We start from the raw sequence: 26,366 nt of genomic DNA on the forward strand, positions 1-26,366 counted from the left end.
AGCAGTGAGCCGAATATGGGTTGATGACGACGAGATATATTTTTGTTGAAGGTCGACAACATGGTCCGCATAGACAACTGGCTGAACTTCGACATGTCCCCGAAGGCGGCGGCCTTGGTGACGGCGCTGCGGCCCTAGAGCAAGGAAACGACGTATGACATTATCTTTTTTCGAGAGTTATAAGATATTCATCCATCGAATTATAAGACGTTGTCACGTCATCATATTTTACGAGACATACTTATGAGCCAACACGCCTGTCGGCCATGATGGATGATTTTTTTCCAATTGACCAATTGAATTGAGAACCTACTCCGCAGAAGAACCAAAGTCACCGACACAGCTCAACGAGTCGCGAAGCTGAAGTGGCAATGGACGGGCCACATAGTTGAAGAACTGATGGACGTTGGGGTCCCAAAGTGCTGGAATGGCGACCCCGCACTACAAAGCGCAGTATTGGTAGACCCCCATCAGGTGGACTGGCGACATCAAGCGAGTCGCAGGGATTCGCTGGATGCAGGCGGTTCAGTATCGTAATGTTTGGAAGTCTCTACAAAAGGCCTATGTCCTGCAGTGAACGTCCATCGGCTGATATGATGATGATGATGATAAGCCCTGCACTTCTTAGCAGGAGGAATCGGGTGTACCTTTTTTTACCTTTTAGTGAACTATTTATAATTACGTCCGATCTCATACTGGGATCGAGTACTGTGTACACCATTAGTGGGTAATATGAATAACATTAAATTATTGTATTATATTGACCCTATGACCTAGTGCCCTATGCCCTAGGTTTCTCAAAGTGGGGTACGCGAATCCCTAGGGGTTCGCCATTCGACGGTAGGGGGTTCGCGACAAGCTTTACGTAATGGTGGCTTGATAACTGATACCAAGTCAGAATTAAGGTTAAAATTGTCCAAAATTACTCCTAACATTGAAAACGTTTGCGACAAGAAACAAGCACACTCATCACATTAATGTTACAAAGACATTTCTTTTGGTACTTTATGTGCTACCTTTTAGAAAGATAGATATACTTTATTTGCACACCACAAAGACAAATACAAGTGAAAAAAAAAAACAAATTAAGAAGAGTTCAGCATACAAAAGGCGGCCTTATAGCTAAGTAGCGATTTCTTCCAGGCAACCTTCGGTTTAGGAAAACTTAAGAACATCAGCAGATGGCGTAAAACAAAAAAAACCATAGTATTAGTAATACACACGCATACAAATAATTTACATCCTAATACATAAACAATATTACACAAATACCTACAATAATAAATAAAATACATATCAAAATATACTAATAAATACATTATATTCAAGAGAAATAATAGATACAGATCGTTTATTCAAATAAAAACCTTACTTTCTTCAACAGTCAAATTTATTTTTTTCTTTGGTGGATCCTATTAGTTAGTAAGGGGTTCGCTGTCACTTGGAAATTTTAACAGGGGTTCGTGGAGCCGAAATTTTGAGAAACCCTGACCTACTGTATTTGCAAATTCCCACATTACTATTCAACTATATCATTATAAATAATTCATAGTAGGTTATTACCAGTGCGACGTCCATAAGCGTCGAGCGGTTGTATGTAATCCACCTCTATTACCCGCACGGACCCATATTTTATACCCGATGCAATAATAAAGAGACGTTACCGGGTAGTAAGCCGGCAACGACGCTATGGCGTTAGAACTTAAGCCTCGAAATTCTTTGATATTAATATCTCCTGTCACATTTTAATAACTGCCTCCATTATAAAAGTTCCTTTATTAATCTTATCTATCTATATATAGAAAAATGAATTGCTGTTCGTTAGTCTCGCTGAAACTTGAGAACGGCTGGATGGATTTATCTTAACTTGGTCTCGAAATGTTGGTGGAGGTGTAGGGAAGGTTTAAAAGGTGAGCAAAAATTAGAATAATTGCAGGGAAAACCATAAAACAAACCTTTTCTATTTCCTATACAAACGTTTAAGAGTCAAGGGGTAGGGTAGGGGTAGGGAGGGGTAGGTTAGGGTAGGCTAGAGTAGAGATAGGGAAGAAGTGCACATAAGTCAAAGCGAAGCTTGACCGGGTCCGTTAGTCTTTCATAGTTATAAGATCAAGTTTTTTAATTTTTTTTAACGATCTTTTTTAATGAACGGTATAACCTATCCAGCTACTGATGATGATTATCAGCAAAGATTGGCAGACTTCACACACGCAGTGAATTAAGAAAATTCTCTGGTATCCATGTTTCCTCACGATGTTTTTCCTTCACCGTTTGAGACACGTGATATTAAATTTCTTAAAATGCACACAACTGAAAAGTTGGAGGTGCATGGCCCGGACCGGATTGGAACCCACGCCCTCCGGAATCGGAGGCGGAGGTCACATCCACTGGCCTATCACGGCAAAAACGCATATTTGAACTATAATAATTCCTGAACTTTTTATAACGATCCTACGTACAGAACCCTCGGTAGGAATCCGACTCGCACTTGTCCGGTTTATTTAATATAACCAATATTGGATGTTAGTGGTACTCAGACAGTACGAAATGATAACGGTACAAATATGTTTAACGAAAAAATACGCGTCTACGGCAAAAGGAAAGCCACGAGCGTACTTTCGCCAGATACTGTAGGTACTAGGTACTAGGTAACAAACGAAGCTATTTCAATATGACGACCGCAGCGCTTACCGCGCCCTGCGTCGAGTGGCTTATTACCATTTTATTAATTCTCAAAGGTAATTATAATCAAACCAAATGAGACTCGGCGAGATAATGAAATGAAAATTCACTCCAACTGACCTTTTACAATTGCTCAGTTTGAATTTAATGACTATTAGGAAGTATTTTTTTAATGACTTGGAAACCATTTATAAAGGAAACAAAAAGTTGATTACACGATTACTAAAAAAAATATTCAATATAAATTAATTACCCTTAAAATTATACCCGCGTCCAAGTTTCGCCGATCTATGAGTAAGTAGTAAGCAATTTTCAATCGAAAAGCCAAAGTTAAATAATCAAAAAGTTTCTGTCTTGTGTGTTTAATGACGTCGTTGATTGTATCTCTATTCATAACATAGAATAATTAAGAATAAACGAAAATTTTAGCATTTGTCTAAAAAAATATATCGAAAACGGGAAATTGTAAAAAAATCGTTTTTGTTATACCGCAAAGAAGAAACAAGTACCTAAGTGAAAAAAAAATAGTACTATGTCTGATTTTAAATGAATTTTTTGCAGAAAATAGGTTATCTATTATCCCGGAAAAATTCGGTTACCGTGGGACTTGGAACAATATTTCACGCAAACAGAGTCGCAGTCTAGTAGACTGATAAACACACTCGTAATCGTCACTTGCGTCGCAAAGTCGGGTAAAAACCCCGAACTGCTAGGCTATTCTGTAACGATATTTTAGCAAGTGCGAGTTTCGATTTAACCTCCATCTCTCTCTGTTTAGCACGATACTACAGAATGAGAAAGGTAGCGGTGAATTCAAACTCGCACTACCGAGTTATACAAAACATAGTTAGAGAATAGCCATGCTGTACTGCCCTTTACACTACACCCGCTGTGCAATGTCACGGAAGCTGGGACAGTGCGTGCCCTGCTGTCTTCGTAAGCCGATTAGCAGCATCTGCTCTTGATAACCCCGCTGTTTCATATATTAGTTAATCCATAATATATAGTTTGAAACCGTGATAGCCTGGCGAATATACCTTTAATTTAGAGAGGGTAGCTTTGAATCCGATCCGGGGCATGCACCTCCAACTTTTCAGTTGTGTGCATTCTAAGAAATTATATATCACGTGTCCCAAACTGTGAAGGATCGTGAGGAAACCTGCATACCAGAGAATTTTCTTGATATTTTATTATTTAGGTCTGCCAATCCGCATTCGGCCAGCGTGGCTCTCCTCCCGTTCTGAGAGGAGACTCGAGCTCAGCAGTGAGACAAATATGGGTAGATAACAAACAAAAAACTTCTAAGTAGATAGAATAGGCTGATAAGGATTAATCAGATTTCATCTTTAGGGGATATGGGGGGGGAAGCACACAGCTCTAAAGGCGGGTTACTGGACTAAGTTTACGTGGAAATCATTCTTTACTTAATTAAATATCCGTCGGCCTCCGTGGCGCAGTAGTATGCGCGGTGGATTTACGGGATTCGATCCCCGGCTGGGCAAAAACGTACCGCCAAGCGATTTAGTGTTCTGGTTCGATGCCGTGAACAACCGAAAGGATTGTGGATTTTCATCCTCCTCCTAACAAGTTAGCCTGCTTCCATCTTAGATTGCATCATCACTTACCTTTAGGTGAGATTGTAGACAAAGTGTAGTAAAAAATTAAATAAAAAAAAAAGATATGTGCGTGTAAATTATTTTTAAAACGGGGTACTACCAGTAATTTCATAAAGGGTACGGGATTTCGGGTCAAGCAAGTGTTCCGTACGTGACTATGAATACATCAATGATGTGTTAGTACCTATAGAGAGTTTAACCCAACCCTTGTGTAATGTCACCATATGTATCTATTGATCTTACCTACTTATAAAAAAAATTGTAACAGAATGAACTCTGTCATGGTCATTATCAAGCCATATTCGGCTCACTGCTGAGCTCCAGTCTCTTCTCAGAATGGGAGGGGTTATTCCAATAGTCCACCACGCTGGCCCAATGCGGATTGGCAGACTTCACACACGCAGATAACTACGAACATTCTCTGGTATGCAGGTTTCCTCACGATGTTTTTCCTTCACCGTTTGAGACACATGATATTTAATTTCTTAAAATGCCCACAACTAAAAAGCTTGAGGTGTATGCTCGGACAGATTGGAACTCACACCCTCCGGAATCGGAGGCAGAGGTCATATCCACTGGGCTATCACGGCTCATAAATGAATTCTGTACTACTTTTTAATTTTTTTATAGAAGGGCATTCAGGGATTAATAGTAAAAATACACTATATTCCTACCAAAGGCAAGCATATTAGGTTACCTAGGTACCATAATAAGCTTTTTTTTATATAAATAAATCCCCATTTTGGAGAAGTCCTAGTTGCTCTGGCAGGTGCCATCTTATTTGCTTTATTGATTTATGCAGGTTTAATTTTTTTTTTTTTAGAATAAGTTAAATGTTATTTAGCAAATTTTATTATTTATACGCATGTTAATTGTTATGTTATCTAACGTCACCAAGACGTGGGCTTTTTAACTCACGATCTCGGGGGTGCCCGGGCTGACACACTCAGGCGAAATCACCCTTTCCGAACGGCCCTCTAAGACGAGGTCCGAGTCTCAGAGCCTTCGCAGAAGCATCAGGTGATGCTTCTGCGCTCGCCCAAACCGCCCCGTTGACGCCGTTGAGGTCCCATAAGGAGCCTACGACACTTACACAATCAGAACAAAAAGCTTGGTAAGAGTGAGGATACCTGGACATTCAACTCTTGTACTCCTTTCAATAAAATACCATCAGCGCAACAATTAATAACACCTGTCACATAGCATTATGAGACCCTTGGTAGAAAAACCGATACCAATTTGAACTACCCCTGATTAAATCACGCAAAGGAATACCAACCCTATTACACAGATGTTAAAGTCTAAAATAATTTTTGCTGTTTTGTTTAGTTTTTAAATCCGATTATATTATTGAATCGTAATTTGTAATGCATTATATTATTACGTTGTAAGTTCATTAAACAGACAAACAAATTCGATAATCCAATTTCAAAATCAATGATAAACTTGTTTGACGTATTTTTTATTAATTACATTTTATAGGACTTTTACGTTTCATTTACCTAATTATATTTGGATTCGCGTTATTAACGTGCATTAATGCGATTAATGAAACGCGTTAATGAAACTCATTAAAAAAATATTTAACGTTCAAAAGTATTTCAGAAAGTTCTTTTCGATTATGGTAACATTTAACGCAATGAAATGATATCACTATAATTTATTTTTGTAATATTCTTGCCCAAAGATTTTTGGTCTTGCCTGTGACCCATGTCATTGTATAGATTATACAATTTATTGTATTTATTTAGCACAAGTTGAAAGTAAAAATTACAACTCTATCCACTATCCAGACATGTCAGGGACTGGTCCAAAGTATTCTGACATAGAGGTTCGATCCTTGACCTCTGAGGATGCATTACGAACGTCTATCGAAGAAGGAATTTTTCATCTTCTTTTGTAGGGCCTACCCTAGGTTAAAACCTTGTGCACTCCACTGTTTTATATACATACACAATTCACGACAGCTCGAGAATTTACACGGTTCCCGAAAAGCCCTGACCCTAAATAAGAGCAATAGATAGGTACGACATGTCAAAGTCTAAGATTCAGGTCACCCACACAAACAAACGAACATAAACACAGGGCTGTGCGTCTGTGTTAGTGTATCTTTGCGAGCACGTGACGCCGTGTCGTCGCCGCTGCGATATTAAACCGACGAACTGGGCTTCCCAAAGTTTGGCTTATTTGTTCAGTAACAAACATTTTAAATTTTCTGTCTTTTGAGAACGCTGGTCTTCGGAGGTCAAATATACATGCTGTTTAAGTTCCTAAAAGAGTTATGTATTGAGTGATCATAGAACTGGCAGCTTGCTTGAGCACCGAGTTATTCAAAGAGTTAATGCTGATTAAAAATGAATTTAAACTTATTGAAGCTGTATGAAAACCTTCAAACTGAACTTGAGAAATCGAGCTCGTACCCCCTTTAACATTTACTGATGATTTGCAATAATACACCGGGTGTATTTTCGTATAAGTATGAGGAGATCCGCAGACGAACCAAAGTCACTGACATAGCTCAGCGAGTCGCAAAGCTGAAGTGGCAATGGGCAGGCCTCATAGTTCGAAGAGCCGATGGACGTTGGTGACGCTGGAACCCGTACCGGAAAGCGCAGTGTTGATTGACCCCCCCAGTAGGTGGATCGAGTATATCAAGCGGGTTGCAAGGAGCCGCTAGATGCTGGCGGCTCGAGACCGTTGTGCTTGGAGGTTTATTAAATAATCGCGTAAAATAAGTTATTCGCGTTTATTCCAAATTAATTTCTAAAAGTTTGAGAACAACCAGATCTCACCCCAAGCGTGGTTCGTAGCTCGGCGTACACACTGAGATCGCGCCAGAAAAATTTAATTGTGAAATACGGTCCCCCCTCTTTGCCCCTCCCTGCCCTTCACTTCCCCCCTTCACATGAAAATCATTTCGAAGGTGGGCGTGCCACTAGTTTTTCTTAGAGCTTGTATGAAGCAGATAAAAATGGATGTATATTTTTACGTTCCATCGTAATATTTCAATCAATTTATACAAAATCTTGACAAATTACCGGAACTTTTCTCATATAACTATCTAATGGTAAAAATTCTTTTAGTAACCTTTGAGTTTAATGAAAACAGACAGACAGACAAACAGACCCGGAGGAGGACTTTCTTCTACACTAATACGAGTATTAAAAAGAAGAAAGATTTGTATTTCTGTACGTAACGAGTCGCTGGATGCTGGCGGCTCGAGACCGTTGTGCTTGGAAGTCCATACAAGAGGCCTTTGTCCAGCAGTGGACGTCTATCATCTGTTTATGTCCAGCAGTGGACGTCTATCGTCTATGAATGATGAAGATGATAATGTAACGAATAAACTCAAAAACTACTGTTAACGCAACTGCTGTACTACGTTCTGACTTATTTGAAAAATCCTTTCACCAAAAGAAGGCTACATTATCAGGAAGTAACCTTATAATCGACCACCCAGCAGGTGGACTGACAACATCAAGCGAGTCGCAGGTATTCGCTGGATGCAGGCGGCTCAGTATCGTGATGTTTGGAAGTCCCTACAAAAGTTGATCTTTTGAAATTACACGTTTTTACAATTTATTATTTTAAGTTACATTTACATTTTAAGGCGAAACCAATTCTGTTCAAGCATTATTTTCACCAAAAACAATATTAAAATTAGCATATTAATTAGCTCAACGCATTACCCAGTAATAGGAAGCTGTTCGAATTTCACGTTTTTAAATATATTTCAGTTTTTTTTTATATAAGAAAGATAACTTGTAACTTATAAACCGACATAGCAAACTATGAGATATATTATACTAGCTTGTTATTGAATACAATTCAATAATACCGCATGTATTTTATGACTAAGTTATAAAAATAAAATCAAAGATTTTTAATTATAAGCAACTAAAGAAACTATAATATATACATAGCTAAACTACATCATAATAAATTAATATGAATAATACTCACGACAGCTTAAATTCTAAACAAAGCACCTCTTAAGTTTTAAGTTTGGCTAGTGCTATAATAAACAAATCCATCATAACCTATATTACGTCAACAGAAACAATTAATTATTCCACAACTACCCTACATAGTAAAATAAAACACGTGCGCCAGGAATTTCAGGGGCAAGGGAGTATGGGGTGCATGACAATATGCCGTTCCTCCTTACTGTACCCTACCCTATAGCATATTGTAATAATAATTCAATTTTGCGGACAAGTGTAATTAATTGTAGCGTATCGGTGACTGTAAAAAAGCTATACGTCACTTGATCTTTGTGTTCAATCCGATTTATATTTGTAAGGGTGACATGCGCATTGTTCATCACGCACCACGCAGCAAAGTTTCGCCTGACCTAGTAAAGAGAGACTTGATAGCCAGATATCATCATTATCATTATCAACTCATGTTCAACTCACTACTGAGCTCGAGTATCCTCTCAGGATGAGAGAGGTTAAGCTAATATTCACCACGCTGGCCCAATGCGGATAGGCAGACTTCACACACGCAGAGTATTAAGAAAATTCTCTGGTATGCAGGTTTCTCACGATTCTTCACCGTTTGAGACACGTGATATTTAATTTCTTAAAATGCCCACAACTGGAAAATTGGAGGTGCATGGCCCGGACCGGCAGAGGTCCTCCACTTCCACTGAGCTATCACGGCTCTCTCTTGTATTGCGCAGCCAGACATACCTCATTTTATCATCATCGTTAACTGCCGATGGACCTCCACTGCTGGACATAGGCCTCTTGCATGGATTTCCAAACACAATGTTTTGGAGCCGCCAGCATCCTGTGACTCCCTGCTACCCTACGTCTTCGTTCTACCTAGTCGACCATCACTACGCTATCGCTACGCTCAGTTTATAAATATCAAGAAGCGACTGCGAGGTGATGCCGTACCACCGCGCCCCTACGTTACCGCTGATATCTAAAATATGGTATTGCACAGCATAATGCACGATGTTTCTAAACATCATAAAGATTGTACGAGTATGCTATTTATAGCATTCTATATCGAAAATCTAGTTTATTAATTCTTGCCTCTCCGAGGCATATTAGTGTTGACGCGGATTTAAGGCGGATTTACATTTCTCTGACGTGACGTAACGCATCAGAACAGAATCGGTATCATACTTTTTGTGTAGCAACGTTTACACTTATGTGTTGTGACATGTCGTGATGGCTTCGCCAAAATGTATGATACTGTATGATAATGTATGATACTGTATGATAATATATGATACACGTCCCCAAACTAATCCATAATCACTAAGTAAACTTGATGAGTTTTTTTTAAACAGGTCAGAGAACTACACTTCTCTATAGTACTCTGACCTCTTACATGTAACATTTTTGCATTTATATTGTTGTCTTGTGTAGTGTTTTCGTCTAAGTGCAGTTATGATAATTTATTATAAGAGGTCACACCAAGAAGATGCAATCAATAAGTATGTTATTTAATATTGTAACATAATTGTAACCAGTTTTGTGATCCAAATATAAAAAACAATGTAATTCTAACACCATTAACTTCTCAGCGCCGGCTTGTACATATGTATTCTGTGGCGCCGGACTAAGAATTTTTAATGAAAATTTTTTAGGAACCCAGAAAGGAATGAGATCTGAAGCCAAAGGCTAAGCAATTATTATATGCGAAACTGAATTTGCAGCATATTAGTGTGTAATGTGGAATTTAAGAGAAAAGAATGAAGATGTTTAGGACATTTAATATTAGAGTATCCTTCTACCTACAAATTATTATTGTCCTCTACAACCTATGCAATCCCGGGATTTCAACTAATACGTAATGATCGCATTCACCGGACTGGGGGTGGTGTTGCCATATATTTACGCTCTCACATACCCTTTAATATCATAAATTTATCTGACGCCCAGGCCGCGCCGGGAGCGGAACATTTATTTATCGAAGTATTATTTTCTAATACTAAAGTTTTACTTGGCGTGTATTATAATCCCAATCTCACTATTGACTACTTCCCTGCTTTTGAAACTCTTTTAGACAGATTTATTCCATTGTATTCGCATAATATTATTATGGGGGATTTCAATACCTGCCTGCTAAAAGCAGATTTCCGCTCTCTGCGTCTAAAAACAATAGTGAGAGCAGCCAACTTACAAATACTTCCTCTTCTAGCTACACATTCTTTTCCTAATTCGTGCCCATCTCTTCTGGATATCATCTTAGTTTCTTCCCCTGATCATGTCGCCAAACATGGCCAATGTCCCGCTGATGCCTTTTCGTATCATGACTTGATTTTTCTCTCATACAAAATTCGTCCACCTAAAACTAAATCGAGAATCCTTCTGCTGCGTAATTTTGGTAGTATGGACATAAATCGCTTGAGGGAAGACGCTGCTGGGATTGACTGGACCAATGTTCTTACTGGAGCTAACATTGACAGTAGGGTTGAGAGCTTTAATTCTCTCCTTACTCAACTATATGAAGTACATGCTCCAATACGTCCTGTTCGGCTTAAGCACCTCCCTGCTCCCTGGCTTACTGAGGAAATTAAAATTTTACAGGGTAAAAAAAACTCGGCTAAAGCCAAGTATAGATCCAACAATTGTGATGCCAATAAGGAAAAATATCATATTATTCGGAATCGCTGCAACAGGTTGTGTAGAGACATGCAACGACGCCATATCCACAAATCCATACTCGAAGAAGAAGATTCAGGTCGAGTGTGGACATTTCTTAAGTCTCTAGGAGTTGGGAAAGCGCGTCAAAATAATAGCTCCTTCAACATAAATTTAAATCAGCTTAATAGCCACTTTTCCTCTACTTGCGTCATTGATGACGCCACTAAACTTACTACTAAATATAATTTACTAGCTTTACCCACTTCTGATGATCCTGCTTTTATTTTCTGTCAAGTCACTGATAGTGATGTTGAGAGAAGTATTCGTGAGGTCAACTCTGATGCTATTGGTACTGACTGCATTAGTCGGAAGATGATTATTCCTCTCATTAACCTACTAGCTCCAATAATTAAATCCTTATTCAATTTCTCCATGTCTTCCGGGAGTTTTCCTTCCTCTTGGAAGGATGCTCAAGTCATTCCACTACCCAAAAAATTAAATCCTTCCTGCTTTTCTGACTATAGGCCTATTTCTATCCTCCCATTCCTTTCGAAAGTTTTTGAGCGTTTAGTCCATCGTCAATTAAGCCTTTTCCTAACCCGACAGAATCTTTTAAATCCTTTTCAATCTGGTTTCCGCACTGGTCATAGTACGACTACTGCATTAGTAAAAATTACCGAAGATATTCGTTTTAATATGGACAATCAGTGTGTCACAGTGTTGGCCTTACTAGATTTCAGCAATGCATTTAATAATGTCGATTTCGAACTTCTACTAGCCAAACTAGCTTCTCTCAACATATCTCCTAATGTGATTGACTGGTTTCATAGTTACTTGTTCGGACGTCGGCAGCGTGTGCGAGTCAATGACTCTGTGTCTGATTGGTGCACAATTTCTGCCGGCGTACCGCAAGGTGGCGTGTTGTCTCCTCTTCTTTTTTCTCTTTTTATAAGTTCTATTACTCTTCAACTTACCTCGCTCTATCACCTGTATGCAGATGATCTCCAAATATATGCTCAGTCCAAACTGGCTGATTTACCCAATGCAATAGATGCCATAAATAAAGATTTAGATTGTATAGTGCAATGGAGTAAGGCTTATGGCCTTAAAGTCAATCCGTCTAAAACCCAAGTTATTATTATAGGCAGTCACAGTTTGGTTGCACGTATTGACTGGGATAATATTCCATACGTAATCTTTGATGGAACGCGTGTGCCATTTAGTGACACGGTTAAAAATCTCGGAGTTACTTTTGACAAGTATTTCACTTGGGCCCCTCAGGTAAGCAGAGTAAGTGGGAAGGTGTTTGCATCCGTGGGGTCACTTCGTAGGTTACGAAACTTCCTTCCTTTATCTACTAAAATTGCGCTTGCACAATCTCTCCTGTTACCAATTCTCGATTACGCGGACACTTGTTATCTAAATTTGAGTGAAGAATTACTGGATAAACTTGAGCGCATTCAGAATGTTTGTATAAGATTCATATTTGGACTTCGCAAATATGACCATGTTTCCGAATTTCGCGAAAAACTCAAGTGGCCCTCGATCCGCCTTCGCAGGAATACTCACATTCTGTCTTTTTTGTATAATGTCCTGTTTAATCCTACGACTCCGATTTATTTAAAAGAGCGTTTTAGCTTTCTAAGTGATACTCACTGTCGCTCCCTTCGCTCTGAAGACAACCTAATCTTAAAAATTCCTTCCCATAATACTTCCTTCTATTCTAAATCCTTTTCTGTTAAAGCTGCTCGGCTCTGGAATTCATTGCCCTTAGACATTCGGCGTGCCCAATCTCTAACCTCTTTCAAACGGCTGGTAAACATGCATTTTTTTCCTCCCTGATCTTTTAATTTAACTTATTAATCCAAATTACGCTTGTATGTGTATTATGTTTATTTATTATTATTTTTGAATTATTTTGTTTATTTATTTTTCTTTTGTCTTCCCTTAGATGCCGTCTTGTTTTTATGTTTTGCAGGTTTTCATGTATGTATGTATGTATGTATGTGTGTATGTATGTATGTATGTATGTATGTATGTATGTATGTATGTATATATGTATTTCTTTGTATATATGTATGATGTAGTTAAGTATAGTCTATGTATTATTATTATGTATTATGTATTATTATGTATAATATTTATGTATTTAAATTACTTAACTTTTCTTATTTTTTGTGTGCGTATACCCGAATCGGTGCTTACGTTTTTTTTTTTTCTCTTCCACAGTGGTTGTCTGGAAGAGATCGCTCTTTAGCGATAAGACCGCCATTTGTACATTAGTTTCTAAGTGTTATTATAAGTTATTGTTTATTTTTGTTTTTAATGTACAATAAAGTATATTTCTTCTTCTTCTATTATTAGTTATGTTACACTCATGTGCCTCGGAGAGCACGTTAAGCCGTCTTTTAGGATATTATTAAAATATTTGTTAACATTTACCCTAAGCCCGCTAACATTCAGGCCACATGGCTCCAAATATTTTCTCCTGTAAGCCAAAAATATATAAATTATTGAGAAAGTAATCCATAATAAATATATCCATAATAATAAATAAATAATTAGTACCTATTAGGCAAATTTTTTCGAAGTTATTTTAGTTCAAATACAAAGCACTCTGGACGTAAACAAGCATTGACAAAAGGAAGAGCATAGAAAATAGGACTTTGTTACTTTGATTCCGAGTGTCAAATACCAAATTGTATTGCATTTTCACGGTTCCTCCAATTGGGCAAGGTTGACTCGACACAGGGTGCGAGGGTGCATGCGGGAGGAGATGCGGGGAGGGTGCGGGAGAGGCAAACAAGCCGGAACGCATCATATGCAATTTCACGCGTAAACGCGCGATTAGAGACGCGCACGCGCCTCGCTGCGTTGCGGTGATGGAACGGCACGGCTGTCATCAATACGTTTATTTGTGTCACTTCTATGAAGTCTGTTACCTATTCATTCATTATCAACCCATATTCCGCCGCTGTTGAGCTCGAGTCTCCTCTCAGAATGAGGGGTTAGGCTTATAGTCCCCCCAGCTGACCCAATGAGGATTGGCAAACTTCAAACACGCAGAGAATCAAGAAAATTCTCTGGTATGCAGGTTTCCTCATGATGTTACAGGTGAATAGGGTAAATGACACAATTATTTGTAGGTTGATAAAAAAGACCAAAATAGTAAAATTGGCCAACTGTAACACTTCGTACACTGTGAGATGCAATTTGAAATACACGAACGAAGAGGATAACGCTCTCTGCTGTCACATCTTAGCTGAGATTTCAATACTAACTTGGTGTTTCATCAAATCAATCGGCAACTGAAACTGTTGAAATACATCCGTTTTCTCGTTAGTTCTGATATACATTGATATATTATATTGTACAAGAAATACCTATCTGAAGGTGACAGGTGGACTATAGAAGGGTAACCATTAACTGATGCGTATCAGGACATCCTACTAATATTATAAACGCGAAAGTTTGTATGGATGTTTGGATGTTTGTTACTCTTTAACGCCGCTACTACTGAAGCGATTTGGCTGAAATTTGAATTGGAAATAGGTTTTACTCTGAATTAACATATACTTTTCATCCCGAAAATATCCATGCTTTCCCGAGATTTGCGAAAATAGATGATTTTGATGATAAGAATGTTTGTTACTCTTTCACGCCTCGATTACTGAATTACCTGAAATTTGGTATTGAGATATATGATAGCATGGATTAAGACATAGGCTATATACTTATAAACCCAGAAAAATCCACGGTTCTGGAGGGATTTGTGACAAACTAAATTCCACGCAGCCGAAGACGCGGCTGTCCGTTAGTAATTTTAACGAAAGAGGGGACTTCTTTAATGCATTATTCGATGTAACAACTATTGTGCGTTACTTTTGTAGTTTCTTGTAACCGTACAAAATACAAGTCCATAAATTATTATATAGAGAGAGAGAGAGCACGAATAAAAAATAATAATTACATTGCACTGCTGATTTGAGAATCTATCAAATGTGGAGGTTTATAAGTTATTAGAAAAACGGATTCTGTTTTTCTATCAACACAAAAGAGATGGTCCATTTCAGGTCCACTCTTGTACCCCGTATCATTAAAATAAAATCTAAATAAGTGAATAAATCTAACTAAATAAAAATAAATTAATAAAAATACCATATTTTGCATAAATGTGATTGTTGCAGTAAGAACTTTTCCTCGCAGCCGTAATTATCGGCCTCTTCTACGTAGATAAACGGAGATAAGTGTACAAATTCTGTATTGGGTGCACGGATGTAACAAAACAAAGAGAAACTTGCTCTAAAGGTTGTTTCTCAATGCTCCATATTCCTTCGCACTACTAAAATCCTCAATATCTCATACAGTATAACAGTAAAAGGTGCCGGAATTAACACCAAGAAATGGTGGCAAAACTGGCCGACTACCGTTGGAATAGCGGACGCTATGACATTTTTTTTTGCTTTTTCCGGTGTGTGCTCAGCGAGAGAACACGCGTGTAATAACTAAAATCCAGTTTATTCCGCTCTGCCCATAAAAACCTAATAAAACCTTAACCCAACGACTCGAACGCCCTAACCCGTGTTTAGTGAGTGAAGGTGCCGGGCATTGCGTGGTCGACCGAATCGCCAACTCAGCACAGCAAACTACATTGGAAGACGCAACGCAAGCGCCGCGTAATGCGCGCCACCACCGCCGTACGCCGCCAACAGCCGCCAACGCTGTTGCTACTCCCTGCCTCTCACCTCCGCTCATCTAAGGTACGTCCAGCCTCCGCCCTCCAAACACACATCTCCAAATCCCGTTTATTCATGCGTCCACACAGTCCACACTATATTCCCTACAGATTTCCCTTTTTTTATTGAATAATCTCGCGCTTGATCACGATCTCACCTGATGGTAAGTGTAGATGTGGCCTAAGGTGGAACGCGCTTGCCTAGAAGATACCTATTCACTCTCTTCTTAAAGATGCCCAGATTGTAAGAATTAGGAAACACTGATTTCGGGAGAGAGTTCCATACTCTAGCCATGCGAATAAGAAACGAAGAAGCAAATCGCAAATTATAAATATATCATAAAATCCTAACTTTGGGGCTATGTAGTGATGTAAGTACGAGTATACTCGTAGGTAGGGAAATGTAATATTAGTCATATTTAATAGATATGGCCTCAGACCAATTATTGTATAGGACCTGCCTCGCTAGACGTTACTTTTCTGTCAAAGTATATGATCAACGATCTAATGCGATTATGTACTGTCTCTATAGAATCGATGTTAAATAGTTGTAATCGTGTTCGTCGGTTAAAGAACTCCGTAAATTACCTTTTAGTGTAATTGGATTGTGTAAAAAACGGGCAAAAACTTCTAGTTTAGTATAAGATATATACAAAATTTAAGCTCGTTTTCCTCAGAAAATGACAGACAATTTTGTTCGTGACTATGAGTGCGATACAGGTCCTTCTATAATTGGTCTGAGGATATGGCAAATATTCTTTCATGCACGGCGTCTACACACTTACAGCTAGCTAACTTTACATCAGACATGATTGTAGTCAAGCTACCATACAAAAAAAACTTATGACACGGTATGGTTGCAACGCAGCATAACAGTACAAATATACACAACGTAAGTACTTACTTCAAGTACTTCGAGCTGTGTTCACAAAAAGCTCCACAAATAGATCTAACAAAACAAAATTAGGCATTTTCAATATGATAAAACTGCGGCAGCGCTATCGTCTAAGTGAGCTACGACCCTAACTCTGGAATTTTATTTCTTTGAAATAGCATCTAGCACTCTTTGAAAGCTTTAATCTTTTGTCTACAAAGTAAATTGCGTGAAGTAAAGTAGACTGATATTTCAAGTTAGTAGCTACAGGATCTTTTAGCAAACAGTTTTATATTACAGGATTTTTTGAAATTCCTCCTTAATTTACTAGACCGGCATACTTGCTTGGCATATTTCCTGCTACCTACAGTGTAAAGAACTCATAGTGCAAGAGCCTATGGACATATTTTCGCTATTTCATCGTTTTGTAAAAGCTAAAAGTTTATCAGTGTCAGTTAATACGCTTACCACATAGTACACGCAAATATGGAATTTCAATAATTATGGCATTAAGTAGGTAACAATTATTCTGACTCTCAATCATTAATTTTATACCGATTTTTTTAAATAAGAAACCACATTGTCAGTAGAGAGCTCTCGAATATCCTTGGAAATTTATGTTACACGGTAAAAATGTAAAAAATACGTTTTAAATTTGAATCGGTGATTGTTAAAGCCCCACAAGTAGAATTCTTTACGAAATTAAAAAAAATAACATACTTACACATTATGAAAGTTTAAAAAAGTAATACTTATGCTGCTGTTATTACTGCTTATATTAACTACAACATACGGCAAACACAAATATTTATAAACAATATTTATTTTAATAAATGTTTATTGTCTCTCCTGAAAAATTAACTTATTGGTACTTGTGGGGTTTAACAATCACCGATTCATTTTGGATTGAGTGTCTGGACCTTTCTTATTTGCGACCTCAGAAAGCAACCATGATCCAAACTCTATGGTTTCTTGTCGTGCTATGCAGTTGCCATTATCTATGCGCATGGACTGACAAAGTTTCAGCTATTATAAAATGACTAGCTTCTTGCCGCCACTACCTCTTGGACTATTAAAGTTATGAAGAGTATGAAAGTTTTTTACCTATCTGGTGTCTATCAAATAAGCAAGTTACTAAAGTTTAGTGCTAGACTTTTTTCAAGGCTGCGGTTAATTTAAGGAATTATAATTTTTAGTTTTCTTTTATTTTTTTTTATTCACATTAAAGAAAATGATAAATTTGTTTACATTTTAATCAACCTTTGGTATACCTACCTACCAATAGTAATACTAATTTATTATTTATACAGGGTGCTCAGAAGTATTTCCCATAACTTCAAGGTGTTGACAAATCCACTTATAGGAGCCGAACTGCATAACTAATCTTTTTTAACTAAAAAAAAAACTTTTTACGTTTGACGTTTTCATACAAAGTAATTCATATAATTCCTACTATCCATGTAACACACGCATAAAGCTTTCCTTGCATTTTAAAATACGTAATCGACTGTGACTAGCGATATCGACAAGATATTGCAAGTAGCACTCCGCACTTCACTAGTAAGCTACTTCATGACCAAGTCTCGGTTCAACCCAACCAACCTGATGATAAACTCTGCTGAGGTTATTGAGCATGGTACTAAGGTCATCCAGAGTCTCTGCCATGATGACTACATACTACGCCGTTGATGTTGATGCCAAATCCGTCTCAGTCCAGAAGCTTAAAGACCTTCCCTCGTCCGCTTCCCTGCTATAAACAGTAGTTAAATGTTAACTAGTCATTAATTAAATAAAAAAAGTCTCCTTAATTGCAGAAATAATGGTCACCTACACGATAACACGTGCTGGCTCTAGACGCATAAATTCCTGGCCGGGTATTGTGCGTTGATGCTGCATCGCACGGACGATGCATTGCCGCCAATTATTTGAGCATCCCTATCAACACCAAACACTGAAAACCGGGCGCAGGAATTTTGTGAATAAACTTTGTATAATAAATAAATTTCTGCGAAACAATATCATCAATACATATAAATGAAATTTAAATGTCTACCTGTGATTTCAAAATAACAGTGTCTTTTCATGTGCATGGTTATCTGATTTAAGACTATACGCGAATGCGAACTTTTCAATTTTTGTCTGTATTTTAATTGGACTTACATTGAAAGGTAGAGCACATAATTTAGCAAATTATAAAGCACCTTTTTGTCCCATAAAAATCAATGCTTTCGGCAAGCTTTGTGAAAAACTAAATTTTAAGCGTAAGGTTATTCGGACGTTCGCTACAAATAAAATTCTATTTTAATTTCGAGTGATGTTTTGAAAAAGCCTTTTGAGATTTCCGTCAGTCGTCCGATTCACGCAAATTAAATTGTTTTCATGTCTCATATGCATATGCATTTTTACTGCCTGCCTCGTTGATCTAGCTCTAGTGGTTAGCCCGTGTAGCTTCGGATAATGAGGTCCTGGATTCCAATCCTGGGGCGGCAATCCTGGGATAATGGAAAAATGTAACTGAAATTTCCCAGAAGAATGAAATAACTCACCAATATCAATAACCAATATGATATTGGTGAGTAGTGAAGGAGTAGGGAAACTGTTAGTGTTACTCCCTCCGTTAAACTAAAGGCCCCGGTCACTATCATTATCATTTGATAGTGGTCGTTAATGAATTTAACATTATCATCTTGAGCCAGCCATTCCGCATTGTAGCAGTGTGTTGGGTCTAAACTCCATATCACCTTTCCTATACGGAAATGAGGTCTGCCCCCTATAGTGCGCTGTTAAAAATAAGCTGATAATGATAAAAATTATGATACAACTTTGCATTAGTATAAAAGGCGAATCGCATTTTTACCTATTTTAAATATTATAGAGCTGATTGAAATATTTGGGTAAATATTTGAGACAAGCTCAAAACTTGTCCTGACCTCTCTCTAACACAAAACTGGAGACCAGGCTGGGAAGTAGTAGGGCTCCATTTCAATTTTATTTAACCCAAAATGTCGACGAACGCGGGTGAAACCGCGGAGGACTGCTAGTATAACAAATATTATTCTAGCAGTAACTTCATCGCCATGGAATTGCTTGGCTTTTTCAACCAGCCTCGATCGCTAGAGTACGAAAAGTTTTGCATAACCCAGTGTTCCAGTGCTTTTCCGGACAACTTTTTTTTTTGTTGTATTGTGTGTCATACAAAAACATTTTGAATTTCAAAAAATTTTTACTTGTTTTTGAGATATTTGCAAAATACTTTTAATTTTTGTTTTCAATTTTCAAAAAATTACTTTTAATTTTTGCTCTACATTTTTATGTTCATAGAGGACTCGTAAAACATCTACACCAATGATTTTATTTGAAAGTTACGAAAACTCATACATTTTTCAGGATTGCCCAGAATCTAGATAGATAGATAGATGTGATGTATCCAATCTTGAAAATTTCCGTGCCCTTAGTACGAATTTGCTACCGCACTAACACCGGAACCGTTTGAACTTTGAATGGCTATAAAGTTAAAATTGAACAGTAATAATTTCAATCAAAAACAACTACTTACACTTGTTAAAAAACCTAAAAGAAGACATTTTCTTTATTTAACTGATTTTAACTATCGCCACTCTCAAACCATTCCACTAGATGACTATTCCTCTTATTTATGTGTCGGAGACACACAAATAACCTCCTTCAGGAGTACTTGACTGTGTAGAGGAAAAATAGAGTTAAGTTAAGTTAGTTACTTTCAGTATTTACAATATTGGGAGGTTTCAGTTTTCCCAGGGGACGCGTTATAATATGAGAAAGCCTTTAGTATTTCAAACTGCAATAAGATTTTTTTTTACTTAGTCTGAAACACTGATGGAACAGAAAACATTCTCTATTCGAAAACCAGCTACGTTTGCGAGTCGATCAACGTAGTACTAGGGGTGCTGAGCCTAATGACACGTGCCTATTAAGCGTCGATGACGTTTTAATTAGTCCCATTCGTCCTCACTATTTACTCAGATGGAGTTGGACTATTGAACAGCTATAACCCTGTCGTTCGGGCTATCTGTCTCATTGATTTTAGCGTCGAAACATTTACAGATTTCCCCAAAGTAATTGTTGTTAATGAAAATTTATTTTGTTTTAGTGAAATTAGTGCTGTGTAATATTTACATTGACTGCATCGTTGGTCGCGTGGTTGGCCTGTGTTACTTTGTATGACGAGGTCCTGGGTTCGAGTCAATGAAATATTGTTTTTTTTTACAAATTGTTAGCCCAAAGTTGGGAAATAGTGTATTTGTTAGCTAGCATAGTCACAGATAGCGAATTAGCCTGATAATCAGAGGAGAACAAGTGGAACACAAAGATTACACAATGGTATCCAAGGGAAGGTAAAAGGAACAGAAGAAGGCAACCAAAAAGATGGAAAGATTATATCAGACAGGTTGCTAGACCATCTTGGACTACAATCGCCAGAAAGAGATCAGAATGGAGTAGGTTGGAGGAGGCCTTTGCCAATTGGCAAACAGACCTATAGAAAGCAAATATGCGAAAAGCGAAAAGTTATATATTATATATACTATAGTGTAAGAATCAACTTGTTAAAAAGGTCCGAATAAGAGGCTTGTTTATTAGTTTTAAGCCCTCTTATTGTGAGACTCGTGCTCAACAGTGAGCCAAATATGGGTTGTTAATGATGACTCTCCAGGCTTCAGGTAGCAAGCTGGTAGGTAGCGGTATACATACATCATTCCAATTGCCGGTTAAATTAATTGAACCGATTTTATCTCGATCAATTCTCGAGTGGTGATAGTATCGTGTCTATTGATAAACTTTGTAATCAGAATGGCTATGTAGGATCCCTAAACTGATATGCGTTATTGTATATGTCACGTCAAAAGATCGCTGAATACGTCGTACTGGCTGGTAGCTGCTTTTTTTTGGCTGGTGGGAGGCTTCGGCCGTGGCTAGTTACCACCCTACCGGCAAAGACGTACCGCCAAGCGATTTAGCGTTCCGGTACGATGCCGTGTAGAAACCGAAAGGAGTGTGGATTTTCATCCTCATACTAACAAGTTAGCACGCTTCCATCTTAGACTGCGTCATCACTTACCATCAAGTGAGATTGTAGTCAAGGGCTAACTTGTAAAGAAAAAAAAACTGGTAAAGAATGTAGATTTTTTTGTATCAGAAGTGTTGGAAGTGGTACTGCTGTCTTGTATCATTATAAATTATTTTTATATAGATTTACATTCTGCCACTAAGAAGCATCTATAAGTTCTACTAAAAAAGAAAATATTTGTTTATTTATTTAAACATATCTTCGGAATATATGATCAATATTGCCTTTTATCACTGAGCTTCAACTGAGCTAAAGAATCGTGAGCTGGGAACAATAACAGTCGAGCGGGCTGCGCTCGAGCCCTAATTTACGAGTATTACTATATAAGTTAAAAATATATCAAGAGCTTCAATGCTTTTTTTTATTCTTTACAAGTTAGCTTGACTACAATCTCACCTGATGGTAAGTGATGATGCAATCTAAGATGGAAGCGGGCTAACTTGTTAGGAGTAGGATAAAAATCTACACCCCTTTCGGTTTCTACACGACATCGTCCCGGAACGCTAAATGCTTATTTTCTATGACGCCTTCTACACAAAACGTACGGCTGTAGCCTGTAGTATCTACAACCTACAACAATACATTAGAACAGCTAGGAATATGCACCGGAAAATAACCCTTTTGTAGAACTCAATTAATACCATAATTGTATCTACTATGAGTATTTTATGCTTTACGAATATTGATAATAAACATTGGTGGTTGAATGTAACGATAAAGAACTAATCCAGATAGTAGGTTTAATAGATTATACCCTATTGAGTTTATACTGAACAAAACGAAAGCATAAGGCTTTGTAAAAAATAAAAGTTAACAATACTTACTTCGATTGTTCTCTCTGAATTAGAGAGGTTAGGCTAATAGTCCACCACGCTGGAACAATGACACGCTGGAGAGTGAGATAATATAATCCACACCACATAAAGAAACGTCGCTAATTATGATCTTAAGTTGCTTGAACTTCACTTCTATATTGAGAAACGTCATTTTTTTTTTTGTTTTTTATAAATAATTATACTTAAACAATACACATCACTATTTAGCCCCAAAGTAAGCATACAGAGTAGCTTGTGTTATGGGTGCTAAGATAGTTGATATTATAATATTCATATACATTTATATACTACATATAAATACTTATATAATGTATAAATACACACAGACACTGGAAAACACCCATGCTCATCACACAAATATTTTCCAGTTGTGGGAATCGAACCCACGGCCGTGGATGCAGAAAGCAGGGTCACTACCCACTGCGCCACGCGGCCGTCTAATACTAACTCGGCTTTATTCTTAAATCCTAGTTTCCTCTAAGAACGATGGGTTTTGTAAGCTGTCGTTATATATATAACATTTCTTGCAATTTAAAAATTATTCTTAGCTTAAAGTAAACAGTTGATTGTGATAAATCTCTATTTCTTAGCTCTATAACTTCCTCATAAAGTTGACAAAAATGTTCAGACGTTTATGAAAAAAATAAACAAATCCTGAAATGCTTAAAATACTATTAAAACACTTGGCCCTTTTCCGAAGTTATCTCCATAATGTGTTTTACATCGGAAAGTCGACACCTGTAGAGTCGTTATCGATCAAACACTCGTTGGCACGTATCTATTGCGTTATTCTTTTTTGTTACCACCCTTTTTGTTTGAAGTTGTGGAACACTCACTCAATTTCCGTTCTCCATAAAACTGAACGATCCTGTTACGTTTCGCGTTAAAAGTTTAAATTTCAGCACCTGAAATGTCTTTGCAAACCGAAAGAGGCCTATCAGTTAATTTTCCCTCAATTTTCTCACGCTGATGAAATTTTGTGTTGCAAAAACTGAATCCAAATCTAATTATTAACATTTATTATCTTTTAAGTAAGCAAATTACATAATTATATGCATTTTAAAATTCCGCGGCTAGTTGCCTCAACTGGTGACAGAAAGGCTGGCTCATTTTTTGCGCAAAGGATCAACCTGGCTGTCCAGCGCGGAAATGCAGCCAGTATTCTTGCCACCATTCTACATGGGCATGATTTGTATAGTTATTAGGATAAGTTAGCTTGAGTTCCTTATTGTATTCTTTCTCAATAAAAAACAATAAGTATTTTTATTATGTTCAAGGTCAACGATCAATTGATAGACATTCTTTGCCTAAAGCTTATCATCGTAATTATGTAGGCAGCGTATCACTCCATTCTTGCGTTTTTGTATATTATTGAAGATCATGACACCTAGCAGAAACTAAAATTGTTATTCCACTTTTGTGAGAAAAGTGGCGGGGTTTAGAAACATGCTATAGACTGCACACGTATCCCGATGCGTTGGTCGATTATTAGCTTCTCTTCTTTTCCCCTGACCATGTAACCGACTTTAATACTTGAGGATGGTCTAAAGGGAGGTAGGTTTTGGCTGGTGGGTGCGTTCGGCCGTGGCTAGTTACCACCCTATCGGCAAAGACGTACCGCCAAGCGATTTAGCGTTCCGGTACAATGTCGTGTAGAAACCGAAAGGGGTGTGGATTTTCATCCTCCTCCTAACAAGTTAGCACGCTTCCATCTTAGACTGCATCATCACTTACGCTAAAAGAAAGTTAACGCGCTTATCGACGTATGTGCACGCACCTTAATGTTTTAATATATAAAACATTATCTCCGTTGTTGATTCGACAAGTTCAAACAAGGCACATCAAACAAAGTTATCAAGCCCCATGGCGAAGAACTAGTAACAGTTTCAATATCGCGACCGACGCGTGGACGCCACGCGCCGCTTTCATCGGGAAAATCTTTATACCGGCCATCATAGATTAAACTTTATAGAAATGCCAATGTTTTCTACCAAAAGGTTTAAAACATTTGTTTATTTTAGCTAGACTTTTAAATTAACATATAATTTAAAAGTCTTACATCTTATGCATTACAAATAATACCCTCATGAGTTATTTATTATAGACTACATGCCCTTGAACAAAAAGTACATTTGAAATGACCCAATGTGAATAACTCTTAGAAGAGCACTATGCCGTCATTTCTAAGCGGTACAGGTGAGTACGCGAGTGAAGAGTAAGGCTTGCAAACCTTATATTTCGACTCCTGCGCTGCGATATGTGCAAAACACAGTAATAAATGACCTGACGAATGAGAAATGAGATGATTTTTCTTCTGCAATTGTCGACAATTAAATGTTTGTTCTGACTTTTTAGTACGGCACTAGGTTTTTCAACATTTCTTTTTAATCATCTTATCTCTAATATCGTTTACAAATCATTGTGTTCTGTATCTAATAAAGCTGATTTGATAATCTTCAAGCAAGAGAAGTAGAAGTAGCTTTTTGAGAAGTAGCTTCATGTACCTACTTAATTGATAAATTATTTTGTAAATTGGTACGTCTGACGATCTCATTCTTTGTAACAGTTCTATAGTATTTATATATTAACTGACTTCTAATATCACCTCTATTTACTAGAGGAATAAGAGTAAAACAGAGGAAACTATAGATTTTCTACTAGGTTAAGGGCCTACCTGACATTTAAATTAAATCTACTTATATTGATGCCATCTACGAGTAGTACTTAGTACAGTAAAACGTATAGTACGAGATCCGGCATCTATACTTCTATACTAATATTATAAAGCTGAAGAGTTTGTTTGTTGGATTGATTGAACGTGCTAATCTCAGGAACTACTGATTTGAAAAATTCTTCCAGTGTTAGATAGCCCGTTTATCGAGGAAGGTTATAGGCTATATAATATCTCCGTATTCTTACGGGAATCTGTTACTTAATTGGGATAAGAAATAAATGATAGAAAATATTCACATTGACACATTGAACATAGGTTGCCTTGTTAAATTGCGGCCAGATAGAGTTTAATGATTATTTTTTTTAATTTATTTAATCTCTTTCGCTCATTGGTTAATTATTTTATATCTTCTTTATTTTGTGCAAAAAGCGTAGTACCGTCTGTATACCTAAATTGTTGGCTGGAAATCTTTCGTCCGGCTACTGATATTTGCTTGTCCCAGTTTTCTATAACAATCCGGATTATAATATTCTGTACAGGTCTTGAAGAAGAGTGAAGACAAAATACATCCTTGCCGAACGCCAGGTTTTGGTCTTCAAACTTGCAGAGTCCAACTCTCCATTTATTAATCACGAGTTGTGTTTGAGAGAAAAGTATGTAATTAAAGCAGAACAACATTTTTGAAATCCGCTAATCTACGTCGTCTTAAAATATACCTACTGGCTGGCGATCACTTAAGAGCGCGCAATGCATCGGTACGATATGGATAAAATTCGAAGCACAAACGAGACGCCGAATTATGGCTTTCACGTGAGTGAAAAGCACGGAGCGATTGACGCGCGACGCAAATTTTATGACGTGAGCGCCAAAACCATTTTTACCTAATTGCAAGTAAATTAAACAACATAACGAAAAACAAAATGGCCATGTTCAAGATATATACCTAATTTTCTATGCAAAACAAAAATTTAAGAAAATAACTTTGCTTTTCCTGAGATTGAAAGCAAAATGTGAGCAAAACATGTATTTTAAAAAAAAATAAACTATCGAGAAAAGTTTTACAAATTGTGTATTTTGTATAGTCATAACGGAGCTAACACTTTGAAATATCATTTACCTAAATCAGGCTCCTAACTTTTCCAGAATCTGAGATCCAGAACCATTTGTAACCACCAAATTACATAATGCACACTCTTAATTCGTCTCGATCTGCAAGTTGTAGTCTGAAAAATTCTCCAAA

This window comes from Bicyclus anynana, chromosome Z (assembly GCF_947172395.1).
Source record: "Bicyclus anynana chromosome Z, ilBicAnyn1.1, whole genome shotgun sequence".
Lineage (NCBI taxonomy): Eukaryota > Metazoa > Arthropoda > Insecta > Lepidoptera > Nymphalidae > Bicyclus > Bicyclus anynana.